General features: G+C 43.3%; 1 protein-coding gene and 1 long non-coding RNA gene across 15 annotated transcripts in view; one reads left to right on the top strand and one right to left on the bottom strand.

The window, feature by feature from the left end:
• Positions 1–6,037, bottom strand: part of KLHL24 (kelch like family member 24) — a 43,314-nt gene extending 37,277 nt beyond the window's left edge. For 2 of the 13 annotated variants that reach the window (XM_021069901.1, XM_021069906.1), the window contains exons 1-3: positions 5,831–6,021; positions 3,991–4,077; positions 655–788 (exon numbers count right to left, since the gene is read on the bottom strand). The gene's annotated coding sequence lies outside the window, so the exon portion shown is untranslated. Of the gene's footprint in view, positions 1–654; positions 789–3,990; positions 4,078–5,366 lie in introns of all 13 variants that reach the window. The other 11 variants (XM_021069903.1, XM_021069907.1, XM_021069905.1 and 8 more) reach the window with 10 other exon arrangements.
• On the top strand, positions 11,041–21,864 carry LOC106504926. Of its 2 annotated transcripts, XR_001298953.2 has the most exons (4): positions 11,062–11,154; positions 11,859–11,941; positions 12,111–12,257; positions 21,156–21,194. It is a non-coding gene; the product is annotated as an uncharacterized LOC106504926 (long non-coding RNA). The 2 variants fall into 2 exon arrangements; XR_002337772.1 differs by lacking the exon at positions 12,111–12,257 and having other exon boundaries at positions 11,041–11,154; positions 21,156–21,864.

The raw sequence follows: 25,022 nt of genomic DNA, 5'->3' as shown, positions 1-25,022 counted from the left end.
TATACCCTGATTATGCTTTGATTGTGAGGTGAATGCTATCTTGCTTGTTTCCTTTTTGTGTAGGTCAATCTAACTTGTGTGTACCTTGGTAAAGAGTATTTCAACTTGGTCCAATTAGGGGACTGTCAGTCCTAGCTAAGTAAGTTTCTTCCCAATAAGACAATAAGATCCTGGAATTTGTGCTGTAGTACAGTGGGTTAAGGATCCAGTATTGCTGCAGCTGTGGTATAGGTCAAGCTGTGGCTTGGATTCAATCACTGAGCTGGGAACTTCCATATGCTGCGGGTGAGGTTGGGAGGGAAAAAAAAAAGAAAAGAAAAAAATACAATAAGTTCCTGAGCCAATGTAGGGGTTTGGGTCAATTCAAGAAACAATTCCAGAGAGCCTACTCTCTGTCTGGCACTGGGGTGGTGAATATTGGACTCAGACACCATTTTAGACTATGTAAGATTGGCTAAGATTAGAATCAAACAAGAACTCCAAGACTGATACTAAAATAGATTTAAATTCTCTGTGTTTCTCTAGCAGAAAATACAGGTGCAAACTGGAAGAGATTCTCTCATGACTGATCTACTCTAGAATTACACCTTATGGAGTAGAAGGGCAAGGCATCCACCCGGGGAATTTTCTGCAGGGATTTTAGATAATACTTACCAACCTAATAGGTCAGAGCAAGGGGCAGAGGAGGTTAGCATAAAAAGTCCAAAGGAGATATATAATACCAGAATTGATCTTAGAGAGTAGTTGTACTGCAATCAAGCTTATTTTTCCTTTAGAATGCAGGAGACCTATACAAAGAAAAAAGTTACTATTAGCCTTAAGATAGTATGGATTAGTGAGGGGCTTATAAAGACTAATAAGTACCAGACAGTAAAGGACACCAACATTTTGACTAACATGGTCCCTACACCTTGCATAAGGAATTGCTACACGCTATGCTCTACACTACTCCTTTTTCTCAAATCAAACTTTGAGTGAAGAACAACATAGCAGAAACAGCAAAGAGGCTAATGAATAAGAGATTTATCTCTAAAAATATATAGCAACTCAAAAGAAGGAAAGCCAGAAGCCACTGTAACACAGTAAATCCATTATTTAAAAGTTGGAAATTATATATAAAATGTGGCTATCAGAAAACAAGCAGTTTTTTCACCCTTTTCTCAAACACTAATTTACTTGAAGCAGTCGATTTAGTGACTGCTTTTTAAAAACTGTAAATTTATACCCTTAAATTTTCAATTTAAACCTTTAGTCTTGGAGTAGTGGTGCCCAAATCAAATTTTACAAATGTAGTATTTAAAGTCCAGTCTTCAAGCTGTTATTTTTAACATTTCTTTCTTTCTTTCTTTTTTTTTTTTTTTGTCTTTTTGTCTTTTTGTCTTTTCTAGGGCCACTCCTGCAATATATGGAGGTTCCCAGGCTAGGGGTTGAATCAGAGCTGTAGCCACCGGCCTACGCCAGAGCCACAGCACCGCGAGATCCAAGCCGAGTGTGCCACCTACACCACAGCTCACAGCAACGCCGGATCCTTAACCCACTGAGCAAGGCCAGGGATCGAACCCATCACCTCATGGTTCCTAGTCGCATTCGTTAACCACTGCGCCACAATGGGAATTCCTATTTTTAACATTTCTAATTTATCTTAATGAAGGCACCAAGAACATATTTACCCACCATAAGATATTAGAAACCAACAAAAACCTTAAATTTCCTTGTCTAGAATTATAACAAAAGAATATCACTTGCTTATTAGAACCTCAAATAGTCAATACATTATTACTTTGATTAATGAAAATAAGAGGAATTTGATGATGAAAAATTTAGAAGTGCTTAAACAATGCGTCAGACTAAACAACCGACTCTTTAACTGAAAAAAGAATACTATCTTCTCCCAAATCACAGAACAAAAAATTTGAGTTGCTCCATTCAGTGTTTCTCTCCCTTGCTTTAAAACTTTTGGCTACTAATATTCCCCAAAACCCAAAGGAAGAAAAAAAAGTTAATCATCAGACATCATACCTGGTATAAAGCTACACTACTGAAACTACTTGACATGTAAACTTAATGCCCTTTGGTTTTATCCTGTTAGAAACATGTTTCTTTTAAGTATCCAGTGCATTGTTTCGTTTTAAAATCTTAAGACTTACAGATTTTAGATGACTTCTCTATATATTAAAAAAAAAAAACCTATATAAATCAATGCTTTTTGTTTACCACAGTGGTGACACAAATTATTTACAGGAGTAAGTTTTAGAAACCGTCAAGTAGGAGTTCCCACTGTGGCTCAGCAAGCTAAGGACTGACATTGCCTCTGTAAGGATGAGGGTTCAATTCCTGGTCTCACTCATCCAGTGAAGGCTCTGGCATTGCTGCAAGCTGCAACATAGGTCGCAGATGTAGCCTGGATCTGGTGTTGCTGTGGCTATGGTGTAGGCCACAGCTGCAGCTTTGATTCAACCCCTGGCCCAGGAACTTTCATATGGCACATAAAAAGTAGACTTTTTTTGGGAGGGGGCCATGTTTGCAGTATGCAGAAATTCACAGGTCAGGGATTGAACCCACGCTACAGTAGTGACCCAAGTCACAGCAGTGACAATGCCAGATCCTTAACCTTCTGCGCCACAGGGGAACTCCTGGTAGACTTTGAGCTGTGCCAAATGCTATGAAATTGCAGCCCTTGGGTAACAAATTTAAGCAGAGTGACAAACTCTTTAATAGACTCAAAGATTTTGAAACTAAACTGACGGTTACCAAAGGGGAAACTTTGGAGGTAGGGATGGACTGAGAGGTTGGGATGGCATACATACTACTACATATGGAATCCATCAGTAACAAGGACCTACTTTAAAGCTTGGGGAAATCTATCTATTCAATACTCTGTGATGGCCTACATTGGGAAAGAATCTGAAAAAGAATGGATATATATGTATATGTATGGCTGGTTTACCTTGCTGTATACCTGAAACTAACACAACATTTTAAATCACCTACACTCCAATAAAATTTATTTAAAAAATAGAACTGCAAGGGAGTTCCCGTCGTGGCGTGGTGGAAACGAATCTGACTAGGAACCATGAAGTTGCAGGTTCGATCCCTGGCCTTGCTCAGTGGGTTAAGGATCCGGTGTTGCCATGAGCTGTGGTGTAGGTTGCAGACGCGGCTCGGATCCCGCGTTGCTGTGGCTCTGGCGTAGGCCGGTGGCTACAGCTCCGATTCAACCCCTAGCCTGGGAACCTCCATATGTCACAGGAGTGGCCCTAGAAAAGGCAAAAAGACAAAAAAAAAAAAAGAACTGCAGAGGTAAAAAAAAATGTTTAATAAAAAAGCTAGTTCAGCTATTGTGTTTTTAATAGGAGGAAGAATAGAGGTTTTAAAATGTCAACAATTGTCAAGTGGCCACATGCTGTTTCAGTCACAACAGAAACAATAATACAAAAATATATAATCTTATATATAGTTCATAAACTTATGAGGATATATTATGAATATATTTTATTTACTTTTAAAAAATTGTACAGTCCATACCTAAATACTTATTGACAAAGGATGTCCCAAACTCCTTGGTAGGAAAAAAGTATACACAAAAAATAACTGCAGTCATTTATTTAATAAACAGTATTTGTTTTTCACAGGCTTGATCTTTGGGTTTTGATAAAATGGCAGAAAAACAAAGAAGCTAAAACAAAGTTTTCTGAAAAAGCACTAAGTTTTAGCAACTTGGACAAAAGCCAGGAAAGTTTAAATTAAAGCTGATAGCCCTAAATCAGAATATTATTTCTTCTTCCTGTTTAGAGACTAAGTTACAGGCTTTGTCTGGATGAGCAGGCTCACGAGTGGTGGTTTTATGTTTTAAAAAGGTTAGAGGTTTGCATCTTGTACTTATTTAGAAATGTTAAATGCCTTTAATGCACAAGCGATGAGGCACAGAAGCTGCTCTTTCTGGTGCAGTCATCCGAACTTGAATTTTAAAAATAAATTAAGAATGCATACCCAATGGGAACTGTTCATATTCAATTCCTGGTTCACCCAGGGAACTCGATCTACCTCCTACAGAAATGCACTGTCTTGGGTGAATTCCTACAGATTTACAGGAAAAGAAAATCTGATTAAAAACCCAAGGAACCCTATTAACACAAGATTAGGAAAACCGCATCGTTCACATACTGGTAAAACGATTGTTCTTGTAGATATTAATGTCATCACAAAACAGAGAGCTATATTCCCCAAACAAGGAAGCAACTCATCTAAACCCAAATATAGAAGAATCTTACTTTTAAAAAATATATCCTCAAGTTACCTTTTTTAAAAAATATAATTCTAATTTTACGTTTTAGTCGACAGGAGGCAGCTTTTTAATCTATTTTAGGACGTAACAAAAAGCATCCTCAGCTGGTCGACCTAAACAATCTGTAACTGCAAATACTAAGATGAGATTTTTTTAAAGCTGTTCAAGAGAATAAGTCATTAATTATTAAAACCCACTGAAACTGAACAGTTACCACCTCAGGGATGACTGTAAAGCACTCTAAAACGTGGCGTTACGGCTCTTTTTAAACTACTTAAACCTTGTTTACAGAACAGGCAAGAACTAATTCGTCTGAGGACTTTCTTTCCACCACCTGGGTAGCTAAGGCCATGCAAGTCAAAAGGGGCTAATTTTCCGGCCCTCAGATCTCGCGCCGCGGCTGCTGTCCTCCGCGGGCCCCAGAGCTGCAAAGGACGGCCAGACAGAGGGGCCTCGCGCCCGAGTCCTCCAGCGCGGGAGCGCGCGCCACCCGCTCCTCTAGTGCTGCGGCGGCACGAGAGGCGAGCGCGCGCGCTCCCGCGCGTCCTCCAGATCACCTTCAAGGAGGCGGGGAAGAAGTGCCTGGGCACGTCCACCCAGCGACAAGGCACCCTCCAATAAACGCTCGGAATTCGCCCGGTCGTCCCGCCCGCTAGCCGCCGCAGGCCCCCAATCCCCGCCGCGTTAACAGCCTTCGCCTCCAGCGTCCAGAATCTGGGGGCGGGGCCATTAGGAACTAAATTAAGAAACCGAGGCCTGGAGTGGTGAGAAGGTGGGGAGGTTAGGCGGGGACTCAGCCGACGGAACGCCCGCTCCCCCGCCCGCCCGGGCTCCCCAGGGACTGTCTCTCCAGGGCCCAGTTCTCCGTTCTCTGCGCTGGCCCTGCGGCGAGCGGCGGTAAACAAAGGCTCGCAGGACGGTGGGGGCGGGGGTAACGGTCAGGTGACAGCGCCGCACACATTTCGCAACTCTTTACGGGGCTGTTCTGGCCCGCTACGCTGGGACCCACCTTGACCCCGTCAGTCCTCCCCGTCAGGACCAAACGGTCGCCCCCACCAAATGGGAAAGCTTGACCTGATACCTTCGCATTCTCGGCACTTCCTTCGAGTAAAAAAGAGCAGTGGTCCGTTCGAAGCCCATCGGCAAGTTGCGGGACCCTTCTCCCCGCCCTCACTGCCAGCTACCTCAGTCCCTCCGGCGGCGGGGAGATCCGCACCAGCTGCCCCCAGCCCCGGCGACCAGGCCCCTCCCAATCCGCCCCCGGCGGGCACGCCAGCAACGCCGCGGTTCCGGGGCGGTAGTGCCAGGAGGCGGGGGTGCCCTTTCTTTCATAGTGTTGTTACGGAACCGGGGCTGAAGACCCCCCAAGAGAGCCTCGGAGTCGCCTCGCCCCAGACAGGAGCCCTGTAGCCCCAGCTGCAATCTCTCCTCAGTCCCCCCTCCTCTGGCTCCAGAGGCCGGCCGCCGCTGGCTTCCCTCCTGCAGACATCCCCGTGGTTGTGACCTCAGCCGCCCCTCCGCCCCCGGCTCTGGTCGTTTCCTCGCCTTTCGGCCGGTCCCGGAGCTGTCATCCCCGGGTACCTCAAGAAGAAGGCTGGAAGAGGCCAGCAGCAGTGGCCAGCAGAGGTGGCCCAAGCGGTCCCTTAGCGGCCCGCGGCGCAGCGCTCTCTCCTGCGCCGGCGTCTCCTCCAGCCACCAGTCTCCCCGCAGCTCACAACAAAGGAAACATGTGACCGTCGGGGCCAAAACACTAAGCGTCACGGACCCCTGGCCTATCCGAGTGGGCATTCCCCCGCCTCGGGGCACCCTGGGAGATGTAGTTCTCATTCCGGGGGTGGCCGCCGGGGCCACTTGGGGTTCCCGTTGTAGGGTGGGTGTCGGGTGCTGGGCGTGGGAAGATAACAGTCTAAGAGCCGGTGATTCGGAAACACTTTGTTTTAGGTAGAGATAGGTTAAGGAAATGCATCTGTGCGAGGAGCCCAGTGAGAAATGAGTCGTGTGTTTATTGCCACGTCCCAAGGCAAAAGCACGTAACCAAGAATTCTTAGAACCCTAGAATTTGGGATTAGGTTTAGAGACCTTTTTATTTGATCCTTTGGTATGCAGTCAGGAGATCTGAGGGCCTGAGAGGTGAGAAGGACAAGAACCCTGATAGCTAGACGAACCCACTTTTCTTTTTAAATCTGTCACTGTCACCTGTATCACCTCGGGTTATCTTTTTATTGTAAACGTACATGCAAACCAGATAACCTTGTCACAAATCCCTGTTTTCTGAAGCAGATTCCCCAAAGGACATTATTTTGTGCTTTTTTTTTTTTTTTTTTTTTTTTTTTTGTCTCCAGAAATATTTTTTTTAAGGCTGAGTACACCTCCATATTTTGAAACATTTAACTAGTTTTTCGTTTCTGATATCAGAATTATAACTTCTTCTTCTGTAGTTTAAGAATATAGTCATGTCTTTATTAAATAAGAGGATGTGTTCCAATGGCTAAAGGTGTATATAAGAAGGCTTGTGTCCAGGCTTTTTAAACATGCTTTTTAGCCCTCATTTCCATATGTTATTAAGAAATGAAAATGCCTACCATTTATTGAGCTTCTACTAAGCTCCAGACCCACTGCTAGGCTCTTCACATATATCCTTTAATCTTCATAATAACCCGGCAAGGCAGTTTTATTATCCCATTTTACAGATGAAGAAACTAAGCCACAGAGAGGATAAAAGAGCTGGCACTGATCATTCAGCAATTAAGTGGTGAAGCTGAGATAGACACATAGTTTTTTTATTTTAGGGCCGCAGCATATGGAGGTTCCCAGGCTAGGGGTCCAATTGAAGCCACAGCTGCCAGCCTACACCACAACCACAGCAAGGCAGGATCTGAGCCGTGTCTGCAACCTACACCATAGCTCGGGGCAACACCGGATTCTTAACCTGCTGAGTGAGGCCAGGATTGGATCCTGCAATCCCATGGTTCCTAGTTGGATTTGGTTCCGCTGCGCCACAACAGGAACTCTGACACATAGATTTAAAAAAAAATTATATTAATATAGGTACACAATTATCCTTCTAAAAAGTGTATTTACAAGGTTAAATATTACAAGTCTAGTAGTATGACAGTCGTCCATCTCCCACCCCTCCTCATTCTTAATTCTCCAGAAGCAGCCACTTTCAACTATTTGAGCTATTCTGGTATTTACATTTATCTTCCAGTATAATGTATGGCTATTTCCTATTAAGGAAGCTGTCGTCCCTGTCCACCATCCTTCCAATCATCCATTTTCTGGTTAAATAATTATTTAGTGTTTAGGTCAGTAAGACTATGTATTTATTATTCAACAATGAATTAAACAGGATACAACTTCCTTTCTTGTATGGCTTTTCATTTTTCCAGCACCCATGGATCCTCACTGGCGTCATAAAAGTCCCACCTCTCTGGCAGTGCATTTAAGGCTCTTCTTGATGTACTCTGGGGCTCGCTTCTGCAGCCTGAACACCAGTCACAGTGAACTTCCTACGGTTGCCTACAGGACTCTTGCTCTGTCTCCAGGACATTCGCATCTATATACTGCTCCCTATGCCTCTTATGTCCTCTCCTTCCCTTCACCCCATTCACTAGGCTAGCTCCTGCTCTTAGTTCTGAGGGTCTGTGGGTCTTCTCTCTGGGAAACCCTCCATTCCTCCCCATTGCCTTTTCGTGAGATGTCTCCCCTCTGTCTTCTCACAGCAATCCATCTTTACCTCCTTCCCAGCAGTTACCACACTAATTGCCCATGTTTATAGTTGATCCTTGAACAACACAGGGGTTAAGTGCTCTGATCCTCTGTGCAGCTGAAAATCTGTTTAGAGCTTATGGTCAGCCCCCCATATACGCGGTTCCTACATAACTCTGGTTCCACATCAGCAGATTCAATCAACCCTGATTCAACCAACCCTGGATGGTGTAGTACTGTAGTACTTACTACTGAAAAAAACCTGCATATAAGTAGACCTGTGCAATTCAAATCCTGGTTGTTTAAGGGTCAACTGTTTTTACATGCCTTTCCCAACTGACTACCCTCTGAAATCCCTGAGGTCAAGACTGATGCTTCATTTTTTGTCATAGTATACCTAGTAGATGTTCAGTATGTATCTGTTAACTGGTGGAGTGATCTCTGGTTCTTGAGGTTAAGGAGACCAGAGAGAAGAAAAGTGCCACCAGACCCCCCTGGGGTCCACTTGGACTGGCCTGTATGTCCAAGTCCAGTTCTCGGGCTCTCTGGGGCGGTTAGATGCAGGGTGGTTGATCCCAACTCAGAATGGAAGGCAGTGAGGGGACCCACAGTATGGTAGCCCTGAAGGCAGGAGGGGGCCTACTGGTGGGTGTGGGAACTCCTTTGGCAGCCCCCAGAATAAAGGTGGTTTTGGCATTGGTAGAGGGTCCTGGGAGTTATGCCCACCCCACCTCAGTGAGTGTGGCCACATGGCAGCCTTTTCCTCAGCTGGGCCTGGAATAGAAGCAGAGTCAGGTCCAGGGGCAATCTGCTGAAATTGAGTAAGATTGTAACATGATGTATTTTAGGCAGTGTTTATAATCCAGCTTTGTCATTTGAAGGAGGCAGCTACTTGGAATGAGGGGAGCCAGAGGGTCTTTATTCCTCTTCTTTCAGAGATACAGTATATTGTTCCAAATTGTGTCTTCTTGCAAATACTGCATGGAAATCCTCGTTTTGCTCTCTAGAACATCCACCACAGCCTTTACAGTTTGACAGTGGCCAAGCATCCATACTTCCTCCAGACATTTTTTTCTCTCTCCAGCCTGTTCCTCTTCCCCATGCAGATAATGGTTAAAACATAAATCATCTCTCCCAAAACATGCCACACACTTTCAGACTTCCCTGCCTCTGCTCTAGATTTCTTGCACTTGAAGTCCCCTGTTCTTTTGTTGGGGTGAGGGGGTTATTATATTCTTTTTTTAAAAAAAGTTGTTTTACATTGTTCTGTCAATTTCTGTTGTACAGCAAAGTGACCCAGTCATACATTCTTACACATTCTCTTTCTCGTATTATCTTTCATCATGTTCCATAACAAGTGATTGAACATAGTTCCCTGTGCTATACAATAGGACCTGATTGTCTATCCATTTTAAATGTGCATCTATTAACCCTGAACTCCCAGTCTGTCCCACTCCCTCCCCCTCCCTCTTGGTAACCACCAGTCTGCTGTCCATGTCTGTGAGTCTATTTCTGTTCTATAGGTAGGTTCATCTGTGCCATATTTTAGATTCCACAGATAAATGATATCATATGGTATCTGCCTTTCCCTTTACGACTTACTTCACTTAGTATGAAAATCTCTCGTTCCACCCATGTTCCTGCAAAGGGCATTATCTTGTTCTTTTTTATGGCCGAGTAGTATTCCATTGTGTATATGTACCACATCTTCTTAATCTGTTCACCTATGGATGGACATTTAGGTTGTTTCCATCTCTTGGCTATTGTGAATAGTGCTACAATGAATATAGGGGTGCATGTATCTTTTTGAATGAAAGTTCTCTCTGGATATATGCCCAGGAGTGGAATTGCTGGATCATGTAGTAGTTCTATATTTAGTTTTCTGAGGAACCACCATACTGTTTTCCATAGTGGTTGTACCAATATACATTCCTACCAACAGTGTAGGAGGATTCCCTTCTCCACATCCTCTCCAGCATGTGTTATTTGTAGTCTTATTAATGATGACCATTATGGCCTATGTGAAATGGTACCTCATTGTAGTTTTGATTTGCATTTCTCTAATAATTAGTGATGTTGAGCATTCTTTCATGTGGCTTTAGTCCCCTCTTTTTTTTTTTTTTTTTTTTTTTTTTTGCTTTTTAAGGCCATAGCTGTGGCATATGAAAGTTCTTTGGCTAAGGTCAAAGGTCAAATTGGAGCTGTAGCTGCCAGCCTGCGCCACAGCCACAGCAATGCAGGATCTGAGCTGCATCTGTGACCTACACTACAGTGCATGGCAACACTGGATCCCCGACCCACTGAGTAAGGCCTGGGATCGAACCCACATTCTCATGGATACTAGTTGGACTCATTACCACTGAGCCACAACAGGAACTTCCCCCTGTTCTTAATCCTGGTAGAATATTGGTCATCATTTAAGGCCCATTTCTGGTGCCACCTGCTCTGATCCTCTCTTCTCTCCTTCACCTATTGCGAAGCTGTGCACATCTCCTATGTCCTTTAGAGTGTGATGCTCTCACTGTGTTTATACCCAGTCCCTGAAAGCAGCTGGATCCTTTGACCGGCTATGGGCTCAACACGTTTGTACCTCCCAGAATCACACGCCAGCTGCAAAGCACTGGGGAGATTTTACTGAAGGTGTCTCAAAGAGAGAATTACATGGCATCTCACATCGCAAAACTCTGTAACGACTCCCGTTAAACGTCCCTGCTGCCGCACCTCAGCTCCTCCTTGGTACCAGCTACTTTTCTTTTCCCACCGCACACCCTCACTCTGGGCCTCTCTCCGGGCCTCTCTCCAGCCACAAGCTTGGGGTTCCACCCTTTCCCTTGTCCCTGCCATCTTCCTCCTAGACAGTATCCTCTATCCTTCTATCCCCTCATCTCTTTTTCAGTAATTTGCATTTTCACACTCATCACCTTTCAAACAAGAGCGTTCCATTCTTCAGAAGACAGAGAATACCATAAATAACAAATTATCTCAGCCTGCCCCACCTCCACCCTGTTTTCCTCCACAGACATATTTAACATCTCAGCGAGTCTGTTACACAATACCTCCTCAGAGTGTTGAGTGAAGACAAGAGTGAACACAATACACTATTTGCTCATAGCACCTGAGCCTCTCCAATCTTGAGACCCTCCTCTTCTCCTGCTTCTCTGGTGAGCTGAGATGTGACTCATCTCTGCAGATTTTTTGCTTTATTTATTTTTATTTTATTTTATTTTATTTTATTTTATTTTATTTTATTTTATTTTATTTTATTTTATTTTTTGTCTTTTTAGGGCTGCACCTGTGGCATATGGAAGTTCCCAGGCTAGGGGTCGAATTGGAGCTGTAGCTGCTGGCCTATATCGCAGTCATAGCAAGGCCAGATCTGAGCTGTGTCTGTGACCTACACTACAGCTCACAGCAACGCCAGATCCGTTTAACCCAGTAATCGAGGCAAGGAATTGAACATGCATTCTCATGGATACTAGTCATGTTCATTACCACTGAGCCACAACAGGAACTCCTCTGAAGCTCTTTTGGATGCAGAGGTCTGACTCTCTCTGGCTCTAGTTACCCAGGAAGGGCTGCCTCATGCCAGCCCAGATGGTCATGGGCCCCACTAGCCCATTTAGAGCTTGGGGTCAAACATAGGAGCATTAGGATTTGAGAAGGAAAGGCATAGCTGGGGAAATTTCCATTTTGAGATCTGGGAAAAGAGGTAAGTCTTCTGCCACCTTAAAGGGGAGCCTCCCCACCCCCTACTTCCTGAGCTTTTCCTTCTTCAACAAGAAATGTTTCTTTTGCTGTTGTTTCTCTTGAATGGGGTGGGTGGGGTGGTGATCCTTGCTTTGTTCTTCAAACCATCTTTCCATAGATTGAAGATGATGAGGTACCAGGAATTGGTACCTTGGTGACCTCAGATCCTGTTTGTGACCAAATTTGCCACATGAGGTACAGGTAAGGATGACTGGTCATCACTGTGAACTCTGGGCTCTGACTTCAGGGGACTGAGGTGTTCTTGCATCCTCCCTGCACTGTGATGCCGGTCCCTACTCTTCTCTCCATGCTTCTGCCCCCAGGAAATCTGATTTCACCTCCCTCTCTTCTTCCTTCATTAATTGCCCAGTAACGAGAATTCAGGTGGCCCCTCTGGTCTCAGAAGAAACCTGGTGTTTTGGAGATTACTCCTGCCCTTACTGCTCTAGGTGGGCCTGATTCTCCAAGCAACACCTCATAGCACCTTTTCACATGACCTGATACAAAACCCTCTCAGGTATGAACAAGTATGGAAAGTGTCTTCTTTGGCTCATGGCATCTGGTCACAAGCTTGGGCCAGTTTTTTGTTTTTTGTTGTTTTTTTAGGGCTGCACCCATGGCACATGGAGGTTCCCAGGCTAGGGACTGAATCAGAGCTACAGCTGCCAGCCTATGCCACAGCCACAGCAGCATGGGATCCAAGCTGCATCTGCAACCTACAGCACAGCTCACTCTGGATCCTTAACCCACTGATCAAGGCCAGGGATCAAGCCTTTGTCCTCATGGATGCTAGTCAGACTCATTTCTGCTGAGCTATGATGGGAACTGCTTAGGCCAGTTTTTTTTAAAATGACCATAATCCCTCTCCTAGTCTGCTCAGTAGTCTTTCCCACAGGTGGCTGTGAGTCCATATAGAATTCCTGCTGCTGGTCTTTGACTTCATCTCCAGTTTCTTGCCACCCCGTGACATTTAAGAGGCATGTAATAACTCCAACTTGATCTTCCTCTGCTGCTCTGCTGTCCCTGGCACAGTTCTCCTTCCCAATGCCTGCAGTTTCTGAGAGTGTGTCTTGTCCATTTGTGGTTCCCTTTTGCTTGATGGGCAGCCCTCCCAGGAATCCCTCGGCAGGTATGAAAGGGCTGGGCCTGGACACGAATATCTGCAACAGATGTCTCCTGTTCTTGGAAGACCTCATCCAGTTTCTTAATAACTTGTGTCGGTGGAGGCTGGTGCTCCCATCTTCAGCCTGAGAATTCTCAGTTTAGCAAGCTTACCTGACACTGTGCTCATTGCATGCTCTGTCTAAAGCATCCATTGTGAACAGGGAAACCTCTCAAAAGCTTTATTTTATTTTTTTTAAATTATTTTTTTGAGGGGGTGAAGGAGAAAAAACCAGCTTTGTTTGCTTTGCCGGGCAATGGAGGCCGCAGCAGGCTTATGCCCTAAAGACTGTACCCTCCCAAAAGCTTTAATGCAGATCTCAGAGCAGATCTCACACACTGCTAGTCCAGGAGGACCCTAATTTGTGCTGCGTCATCTTTCACCCCCTTACATAAAATTTTAAGCTTTTTATGCCCTTACGTAATTGTTCTTTGACAGTTGTGTCCTCTGTCTTCCTATGAAGGCTTGAAATCTAAGTGTTTCAGTGGGGCTTTAGACTTGAAGAGTCTAGATTCAAAATTTAGCTTTGTTTCTTATTAGCTGTGTATCCTTGAGTAAATTGCTTAATCTTTTTTTAGTTTTCTCATCTGTAAAAATGAAGATAAAACATCTACCTCACAGAACTATTATGAAGACAAAATGAGAAAAAAAATATAGTGCATGGGATATAGTAAGTGCTGAGTACCAACCAAAGGTATTACTGTTCTTATTATTGACCCCTCCCCCACCAATTCTAGCTGTAAAGAAGGAAAGAAAGGAAGCATAAAAGAACATATAATCGCTATTATCTAGATTTGATAAACAAACCTGAAGAAATGAAGTGATTTAGAAAACCGAGAAACTAAAGCCAGCCTTTCTCAACACTTAGCAGAGTCTGTCCTTTGACTTCTTTTGTCTTTCCCAATAGGCATTTATGGGATTAGCGAGAGGGAGAGAGAGAGAGAGAGAGAGAGAGACTGCCACAAGATAGATGTAGGAAAAATAGTTTGCCTCTTCCACACTCAAAGGCCACATTGCTGAGCTTCAACCATGGTTGCTTTTGAGTTGCAGACCGAGGGACTAGTAGTAGGGTTTGAGAAAGACCTGTGTTTCTTTCAGTAAACTTTCAACATTAAAAACAAAAAACAAAACAAACTATGCACATATATACCCTTTTCAAATTAAGAAATATGTTTGAAAAAGTCCTTGCCTGACTAATGTGATTAAAATAAGCACCTGTGCTCACTGTTACACAATCTGCTTTGCTTCCAGCTCCAGATCTGTGACTGGCCTAGAAAACAGAGAGGGCTCCCAGGTCACCAGTGCACAGGGACAGACACTCTTGACCCTGCTTGTAACAGCATCGCAAACACATGCCTGACATACTTCGGAAAGGCTGCCTGGTTCTATTAGTGGTACATGAAAGTTTTGCTCGGGGAGCAAATCTCTAAATTTAGATGCTTTTCAGGATGAACTCTGAATGATCTTTGTCCCCAACACTGGTTAGGAATTGGAGGGCACCTTGTTTTTATTTATTAATTCAAATCCTGGAGTTGATGTTTTATAATGCAAAACTTTTGAAGATTGCCATGTTAATGGAAAATAAAGCAAACAAAACAAGGAAGTATCTCAGATTTCTCCTTTACAGTTCTCATAAAAATTTACCCTGGGTTCTTTTTTTTTTTTTTTTTATGCTTGAGTGTGCAAATCATTACTGTTATAGTAATACATTATAATAATACTTTGCCCACTTGAGTAAAATAAAAACAAATTTGAGGTAAAAATTCTTATCCTGGTAACTCTATGGAGGTGTTTAAAATGGGTGCAATTTAGGAATTTAGGCTTATATAATGTCAAGATGCTTAAACGTTGCCATTTTAATAGAAAAAAAGGCAATTTCACTAATGGGAGAACTTTAGGAATGCTGAATTTACTTTAATGGAGAACCAGCTCCTCAAAAGACCAGCCCCAACAGGGTATTTTCTTTCTTTTTTTGGTACAGTCAAGGTGTTGTTATTTATTTTAAAACTTTTACTGGGGTGTATTTGACAATTAAAAATTGTATATATTTAAGGTGTATAGTTTGATGCCTTGATAAACATAGTGATTTGATACACATAAACATTACCACAATCAAGCAAATTAACATATCTCCTCTCAGATTGTTAATGGTTTCTTCTTTTCTTTTTTTTTTTTTTTGGTCTTTTCTAGGGCCACACTCATGGCATATGGCGGTTCCCAGGGTAGGGGTCTAGTCAGAGCTATAGCTGTTGGCCTACACCACAGCAATGCCAGATCTGAGCCGAATCTGTAACCTACACCACAGCTCACAGCAGCACTGGATCCTTAACCCACTGAGCGAGGCCGGGGATCAAACCCACAAACTCATGGTTCCTAGTCAGATTCATTAACCAATGAGCCATGACGGGAACTCCCAAAAGTTTACTCTTTTTTTTTTTTTTTTTTGTCTTTTTACCATTTCTTGGGCCTCTCCTGCAGCATATGGAGGTTCCCAGGCTAGGGGTCGAATTGGAGCTGTAGCCACTGGCCTACACCAGAGCCACAGAAACGCAGGATCTGAGCTGCGTCTGAGACCTACACCACAGCTCACGGCAACGCCAGATCCTTAAGCCACTGAGCAAGGCTAGGGATCGAACCTGCAACCTCATGGTTCCTAGTCAGATTCATTAACCACTGAGCCACGACGGGAACTCCCTAAAAGTTTATTCTTAAATGTACACTGCATTCTAATTACAGGTGGCATTCTAGCTATAGGTAGCAAAGGTGGTTTGTCAGGGAATCCTGACATTTAAGCAGGAATGGAGTTTAGGATCATCGACTCAGGCACAAGAAACAGCTTATTTTTTGTAAGATTTCTTTTTCTTTTTTTTTTTTTTTGTGTCTTTTTGTCCTTTTTCTTGTTGTTTTTGTTGTTGTTGTTGCTATTTCTTGGGCCGCTCCCGAGGCATATGGAGGTTCCCAGGCTAGGGGTTGAATCGGAGCTGTAGCCACCGGCCTACGCCAGAGCCACAGCAACGCGGGATCCGAGCCGCGTCTGCAACCTACATCACAGCTCATGGCAACGCCGGATCGTTAACCCACTGAGCAAGGGCAGGGACCGAACCCTCAACCTCATGGTTCCTAGTCGGATTCGTTAACCACTGCGCCGTGACGGGAACTCCTTGTAAGATTTCTTAATTCTACCTGTGACCAGGGGGCCCTTCCCCATAGTCTTTGCTTTTAGTTCCTCTGAGTTCTGCTCCTCTTTCTGTTTCTGCTTGAATGCTTTATCTTCCTCATTCATCTCCTTGGCCTGCTTCTTGGGCTACTCCAGGGACTTCTTGCTGCCTTTGCAGCCAGACATAGTGCCTACCACCCCTTCCCCAGCTTCTTTTCCTTTTTTTATGTGGTAAGAACACTTAACATCCACCCCTTTAGCAAATTTTTTTCCTTTTTTTCCTTTTTTTTTTTTTTTGGTCTTTTTAGGGTCACACCTGTGGCATATGGAGGTTCTCAGGCTCAGGGTTGAATCAGAGCTGCAGTTACCGGCCACAGGCACAGCAACGCCAGATCCAAGCCGAATCTGCAACCTACACCACAGCTCACAGCAACGCCGGATCCTCAACCCACTGAGTGAGGCCAGGAATCAAACCTGAGTCTTTGTGGACTGGTCGGGTTCGTTAACCGTTGAACCATGACAGGAACTCTCCTTTTAGCATATTTCAAGCATTTAAGAAAATATTGTTGACCATAATCACATTGCTGTTCTTCAGATCTTTAGAACTTACTCACTTTTTTTTTTTTTTGCTTTTCAGGTCCTTGCCTGCTGCATGTGGAAGCTCCCAGGCTAGGGGTCAAATTGGAGCTGCAGCTGCTGGCCTACACCACAGCCACAGCAATGTCAGATCTGTGCCGTGTCTGTGACCTACACCACAGCTCATGGCAACCAGATCCTTAATCCACTGACTGATTCCAGGGATTGAACCCATATCCTCATGGATACTAGTCGAGTTTGTTACTCACTGAGCCACAATAAGAACTCAGAGAACTTAATTCATCTTGTATAGCTGAAACTTTGCATCCTTTGACCACATCTTTCCATCCAGCTGCCCCCATCCCGCCACATCAGCACCATTCTTTTCTCTGGTTCTATAGCTTCAACATTTTTTAGATTTCACACACAAGTTGAGATCATGCAGTATCTGATATTCTGTGTCTGGTGCAATATCTGTCATTCTGTGTCTGGCTTACGTCACTTAACATGATGTCCTCCACATTCATCTATGTTGTTGCAAATAGCAAGACTTCCTTCTTTCTAAAGGCAGAATAATATTCCATTGTACATATTTCCCAACAGTGTGTTTTTATGGGGAGTTAAGAAGGTAATTTTGGATTCAGATGGACTGGGTTCAGATCCTGACTCTGCTATCATTAACAAGGTGACAGTGATGGTTTATTTAACTTTTCTGATTCTCAGCTTTGTCTGAAATCTGACAATACCTTCTTTTTTTTTTTTTTTTTTTTTTTTTTTTTGTCTTCTGTCCTTTTAGGGCTGCACCGCAGCACATGAAGTTTCCCAGGCTAGGGATCTAATCGGAGCTGTAGCCCGCTGGCCTACACCCAAGACACAGGAACGTGGGATCCAAGCCATGTCTGTGACCTACACCATAGCTCACGGCAACGCCGGATCCTCAACCCACTGCGCAAGGCCAGGGATCGAACGTGAAACCTCATGGTTCCTAGTTGGATTCATTAACCACTGAGCCACAACGGGAACTCCTGATAATACCTTCCTATTATGAGAATTAAATGACTGCTTATAAAAGAGTACATGGGCCTCAATGAATGTTTAAGTAATATTCAGTCAGGACATAATGGAAAATATTATTTTGTCAAGATATAATAATAGGTACTGTTATGACAGGACATAACGGTGCATTGACGAATTCTAACAAAGGTCAATTCTTCCTGTTTAATAAGGAACAACATGGGGTATTGGCAAAAGTACACGGAAAAGAGAGGGATCCGGGGGAGCCCTGCTGTAACTTACCCAGTTACCGTGGACAAATCACCTAATCTCCTTGGGTCCTAGTTTCCTTACCTCTAAAAGGAGCACTGTGTCTTGCACCCACAAAGGTGTTTGGCTAAACTATTCCTAAAGGCCTCTCTAATTCTAGAAGTACAGGAAGTTTGCTTTTTTTTTTTTTTTTTGATTAAAAGGATTTCAGTGGAAAAGTTCTTTTGGTTGAACAAGTATCCAAACCGAGAGCACGTAGAATTCCTTGGGAAGAAGTTGTGTATAAGAGGCCACAAATGACCAGAAATCAGGTTCCAGCTCTGGGAGTGAAAAGTCCTGCTTGATAGGCTAATGGGGTTTGGGGAGGATATAGCTGCTTCCTTTGGGATCAAACTGAAGTCGGTTCCTCTACTGAATCTTTAAAAAAACTCTTCCACCCCCAAAGCTCTACCCTCCACAAAGCATCTCCAAGTTGGATCCCTGGACCATCACCTCCTGCCCATGCAGCCCCACTCCTAAGGGAGAACCCCAGATAACCTCCCATCTGTCCAATCACCCCACTCCTGTGCTTCACCTCAGTTTGACCTGCTCACAGCCTTTGCTTTGGGATTCCTTACCGCCTCTACCACCCCTCCCCCCCCTCCCCGCCCCCCACCAATTCAGCTCCCAGCTCTTCCTATTTTTAGCTCCCAACTCAGGGACTTTTGGGAGTAATCAATCACATGCATTAGGGAATTTATGACAGTACTGGCTTGTGCTCTCCCTCTTACCTTCTCATTAATAATCCTTTGCTTTAAAAAGAAGAAATAAATCATCTTTAAAATTCCCTTCTTCTAAATTTATTTTTTAATGATTTTTATTTTTTCCATTATAGTTGGTTTACAGTGTTCTGTCAATTTTCTACAGTACAGCAAAGAGACCCAGTCACACATATATGCATTCTTTTTCTCATATTATCCTCCATCATGCTCCATTATAAGTGACTAGTCCTTCCTCTAAATTTAAAATTATAAGGAAGAAATTTGGTATTACCTATGATCTTCCAACCCAAGAGAGCTACTGTTAGCAATATATTTCCAATCTCTTATTTCTTTATATCTATATATCTATAGTGTATTATAGCTATTTATACAAATTTTTGCATATTTCAGTTAGTATACTACATGTGCAAAATAAACTCTTATATGTCAACATTTAATAGATGGCGTTCTATCTCCTTCTTTCTAAACTGTCTTGATTTTCCACCTCTTACCCGTCCCAATAACACTGACCTGCAGTTTGGAACTAGCTTTCATCAGCATGTTATTACTAAATATTGAAATGAGTTAGAGTTTTATATGCTAAAAAAAAAGATGCATCTCCCCAAATTGAAGGTGATTTAGGCTCATCAACTCTGCAGACATGAATCCTAGGAAAAATTTATTTTTGGTGTTTTTTGAATTTCTTGGCATAACAGATACATAATTTCAGAGTTGCCTTATGTTTTATTGTAAATTTTTTGGTTTTTTTTTGGCAATGTCAGTGGCATATGGAAGTTTCTGGACCAGGGATCAAATCCGAGCCACAGCTTCTACCTACATTACAGCTGTGGCAACGCCAGTTCCTTAGCCCATTATATGAGACTGGGGATTGAACCTGAGCCTCAGCAGCTACTAGAGCCATCACAGAGACAATGCTGGATCCTTAACCTGCTGCACCACAGTGGGAACTCCATGTTTGACTTTAAATTTTGCTTTTATATTTCTCCCTTTCATTTTTTTGTAAAAGAGAAATTTGCAGTAAGATTGAAACAAATCTTTCATGAAAATACTACTCATAATGTCATGCTATCAGTACAACTGTTTAAACATTTCATATAAATTTCTCTAGGCTCAGAATTTGTTTATATACTATTTTATATATATATATATATATATATATATATATATATATATATATACTTTTATTTAAGATTGAATTAAGAATATTTTCCGTGGTGTATTAAGTCCACCCAATTAACTGTTTTCATTAGCTTCACATTAATAATAATGACAACAATAATGTCCAACATTTACTGGATGCTATTCTAGTGTTTGTTACATTTACCTGCATTATTATCTTATTAAATCACCATGCTGACACTGTGAATTAGCAACTATTATTAGCTAGCCCCATTTTACAAATGGGAAAACCGAGATTCAGGAACTTCAACTGGTTTGCTCAAAGACTGGAACTTAGAATATCTGATTCTCAGGTCCATGCTCCTCCTGAACAATTATATGTTCCTTTTGCTTAATAATGTGCCTTGGGGATGTGCTATACTTTGTGCAACTACTCCATTGGTTTTGAATACTTATGCTGCATCTAATTTTTTTTCCCCTGATTTTGATAACTCTGTAATGGATTTTCTTCTGTATATAGATTTTTGCTTCTACTGCATGATTTCCTCATGGTTAGTTCTAAGAAATGGAAAGGGAAAACAATTTTAGTCAAAGGACGCTTATGGGGAATTCTTGGATCAACAGTAAAGAACCCACCTAGCATCTATGAGGGCTCGGATTAGATCCCTAGCCTCGCTTGGTGGGTCAAGGGATCCAGCGTACTATGAGCTGTGGTGTAGGTTGCACATGTTGCACATGAGGCTTGGATCTGGCGTTGCTGTGGCTGTGGTGTAGGCCGACAGCTGTAGCTCAGATTCAACCCCTAGCCTGGGAACTTCCATATGTCCTAAAAAAAAAAAAATAAGCAAAAAACACACAAAAGAAAAACCAAAAAAAAAAAAAAAAAAAAAAAAAAAAAACCCAACCCCAACCAAACTAAAACAACAACAACAATGACAAAACAAACAAACAAAAAAAAGGGAATTTATTGGAGGAGCTGGTGGGAGAGAGAAGTCAAGAAATTCTTCAGCTTTGTTGCCATAGGCTCTGTTCCTGAACCCCACACTGTGGAGTTAGAGGAAGGGGAGAGGTAGGGAGATTGAAGCATTGAGGAATCTGGTGTCTTTCAGGCTGTGTTTGATGCCTCTATTGTGGAACACTAGACTTCCTGTTATCATAATGTTTACTAAAGACATCTTAACTGGTTTCATTATGTTACCCTCACATAAAGCAAAAGACTTTTTCTTCTTTGTATCCCAGGATTTAACATAGTGCTCAGTACATAGTAAATGCTTAGTAGATGCTTGTCGAATGAATAAATGAAAGTTAGAGAAAGACCTCTCTTAACTGTGAACCTTTTTTTTTTTTTTTTTTTTTTTGGTCTTTTTGTCTTTCCAGGGCCACCACAGCAATGTGGGATCCAAGCCACGTCTGCAACCTACACCACAGCTTACTGCAACTCCAGATTCTTAACCCACAGCAAGGCCAGGGATCAAACCCACAACCTCATGGTTCCTAGTCAGATTCATTAACCACTGAGCCACGAGGGGAACTCCATGAACTCTTAGTTTCCATGGAATTAACTATGATATTTAGGGTCAATACTTAGCATCTTTATTAAGAATCGGGATGGGTTAAGTTTTTTAATTTTGATGCTTTTGGGGGCCTTACTATCACTGGAAGTTGTGGTCCCTCCCAGGGTTAGCAAATTCCTACAGATAGCAAACAACTCCCTTGGCAGTTTCATAGACAAACCAGCCAATCCAAGACCATACCGCAACCACATGCTTTATCTGCTGCTCACAGTGTCTCACCTTTGGCCACTGTTCCTCTGTCCTAATTGCCCCAGGCCTAGGTACCTGACAACTAGGAAGAGTCCCTATATCTGAGAGTCTGCAGAAATTATTCAAACTAGACTGTCCTAAACCTGCTTACCCTGCCTCACCTATTCCTTCCTGTGAAAACCATTATGAAGGTTCTTGCCCATGTTCCCCCCTCAATTTCCTTTTCTCCTGACTGGCCCTTATGCTCCTCTAGGTGGCCCTGTGTGGCATGATGTGCCCCTTCTTTTGGGAACTGTCAATAAAAAATTGTCTTTTCAGTGACAGTCATCTCCTTATGTGCTGGCTTCATTATACTTGAATAATAATGAAAACTTACATTTTTTTTCTTTTTCTCTTTTTTGTATTTTTAGGGCCACACATGCAGCACATGGAGGTTCCCAGGCCAGGGGTCGAATGGGAGCTGTAGCTGCTGGCCTACACCACAGCCACAACAAGGCCAGATCCGAGACATGTCTGCGACCTACACCAGAGTTCATGGCAACACTGGATCCTTAACCAACTGAGAGAGGCCAGGGATTGAACCTGCATCCTCATGGATGCCAATTTGGTTCATTAACCGCTGAGCCACAACAGGAACTCCAAAACTTATATTTTAAAGCAGGTACTGAAGTTAAAAACCAAGGCGATGATGGTGGGTGAAACATTGTAACAATGTAAGGGAATAGTGGGGCTGTAAGATGTAACTGACAGAAATAGTCACCTTACTTACAAATAGGGTATAATGGTTAAAAGCCAGGAAGAGGATAGATAGTTATGACGATTAATGTCAATAATAGGAGTTCCCATTGTGGCTCATCAGTAACGAACCCAAATAATATCCATGAAGATGTGGGTTTGAGCCCTGGCCTCACTCAGTGGGTTAAGGATCTGATGTTACTGTGAGCTGTGGTGTAGGTTTCAGGGGTGGCTCAGATCCCACTTTGCTGTGGCTATGGTGTAGGCTGGCAGCTGAAGCTCTGATTCGACCCCTAGCCTGGGAATTCCCATGTGCTGCAGATTGGGCCCTAGTGAAAAAAGACAAAAAAAAAAAAAAAATAGCAATAATAATCACAAAATTTTGCAGAGCACTTTAATAATCTTAATAAGGAATAATAATCTCACTGTTTTATAGAGCACTTTCATACATATTATCAGGAGTTCCTGTAGTGGCGCAGCAGAAATGAATCCGACTAGGAACCATACATATTATTTTAACATGCTTCTCACAACACATGCCTTTTAGATAATATTATTATTATGTCTGATTATAGAATAGGGTAGGCCTTCTGGTATGTTCATAATACCAGAAATAAAACTGAATATCACAGATCCAATCTCAATGTACAACCGAGGAAACTGAGGTCCAGGGAGTTTATGATGGTTAATTGTGTCTGTCGACACTTGCCTTGACATTTGGTGAAACATTACTCCTGGATATGTCTGTGATGGTGTTCCTAGATGAACCTAGCATTTAAATCTGTAGACCAAATAAAGCAGATTGCCCTTCCCAGAGTGGATGAGTTTCATCCAATTGATTGAACACCTGAATGGAGCAAAAATGTGGAATAAGAGAGAATTCTCTCTTGCCTAATTGTCTTCAGGCTGGGACATTATCATTCTGCCACTGGGTCAGACTTGGACTGTATTCCATTCATTGGTTTTCCTTGCTCTCTGGCTCACCAACTGCAGATCTTGGGGCTTCTCAGCCTCCATAACTGTGTGAGCACTTTCCTCATAATAAATCCCATTTCTTCTGTTTCTGGGGAACCCAGACCATTACAAAGGGAAAGAAATCTAGTTTTATTTGGTCCGTCCCTCCTAACTGCAGTCATAGAAGTCCTCTGTTGATTAAGCCCAACCTATTTTCCCTTTCAGAGCCTAACAGGAGGCAGGGAAGAGCTCCAGCAGCTAGTGGGCTTGTAATCAGTTTATAGGCCCTCTTCCCATTGAGGACTGACTGATACCCTGTAGTTACCATCCAAAGTCCATCCCATTTGCCTCAGGTCATGGCTAAGCCAAGATGCCGGGTCAGGTCCTCTTACCTCTTTTTTTTTTTTAAGGGCCACACTTGAGGCATATGGAGGTTCCCAGGATAGGGCTCAAATCAGAGCTGCAGCTGCTGGCCTATGCCACAGCCACAGCAATGCCAGATCTCAACCTTGTCTGCAACCTACACCACAGCTTACAGCGATGTCAGCTCCTTAACCCACTGGGGGAGGCCAGAGATCAAACCTGAGTCCTTACGGATGCTATTTAGATCCATTTCCACTGAGCCATGATGGGAATTCCGGGTCCTCTTACTTCTGCTCACAGCACTTTGCAAATTACTTGTCAAAGCGTCTGAGACAGTACCTGAGACAGACATGGCCCTTCTATAGGGTAACTGCCTTCACATCCCTGGGATGCCAACCTGGCTTGGACTTGGGAGCCCAGGAAGGGAATCAAGGTCACCTGAATTTTCAAGACAGGAGCTTGATTACAAACCATTAGTGGATTCAGACTAACAAGGCTATCCACAAGATGAGGATACAGAGGCCTGAATTATTGGTCAGGGCACCTCAAATTGCACAGGAGTGAAATTTGCCCTAAAATGTAAGGTGAATTTGCAGCTTAGAGAGGGGTAAAGTGTAAAGCCATGTGGAGAAGAAAGCCAAACAGTGTTGCTAGAGACCTTTCTCTGCTTGTTTTGAAATTTTTGGGAGGGGGGCGGGTATTCTTTTTAGGGCCACACCCAAAGCATATGGAGGTTCCCAGGCTAGGGGTCCAATCGGAGCCACAGTCACTGGCCTACGCCAGAGCTACAGCAACTTGGGATCTGAGCCATGTCTGCAACCTACACCACAGCTCACAGCAGCGCCAGATCCCTGACCCACTGATCGAGGCCAGGGATTGAATCTGCGTCTTCCTGGATGCTAGTCAGATTTATTACTGCTGAGCCACGACGGGAACTCCAGAATCAGTGAACTTCTATTTGGGACAACATTTAATAGTAACAACCAAGCTTTATGGGAGAAGAAGAGCAGTGGCAAGTGCAGACAAAGAGGTAGAAACAGCAAAAATGGAGCCCTGGAACCATCCGAGCTAGTTTCTCTGCTGTTAATGTAGCCGGGAGCTACTCAAACTCTTGCTGATGTCACCACCAGAAATAAAATCTGACTCCTCCTTTGCACTGCTACCTTCATGAACAAAATGACAGGACTGAGAGCTGGTATGAGGGTGCTGGCTGGCTGGGTGGCTGGCCGGGAGCTGGGAGTCAGGGGCTTGGCAAAAGCCCAGGGCTGGGTCACCAACAGGCTTAGACAGGAACCCGGTGAGCTGTGGACATAAAGAGTTGTGAGATCAGTAAACAACCAGAGGGAAGCCGGCTCTCTGGTTTACACAGAGATTCTGAACCAGAGGAGGGAATAAGGCAGAAACGGAGCCTGGAGTGCTGAGACAGCAC

The sequence above is a fragment of the Sus scrofa genome, chromosome 13 (assembly GCF_000003025.6).
Source record: "Sus scrofa isolate TJ Tabasco breed Duroc chromosome 13, Sscrofa11.1, whole genome shotgun sequence".
NCBI lineage: Eukaryota > Metazoa > Chordata > Mammalia > Artiodactyla > Suidae > Sus > Sus scrofa.
Note: the sequence above shows the minus strand (reverse complement) of the source record. Positions and strands in the feature narration are given on the sequence as shown.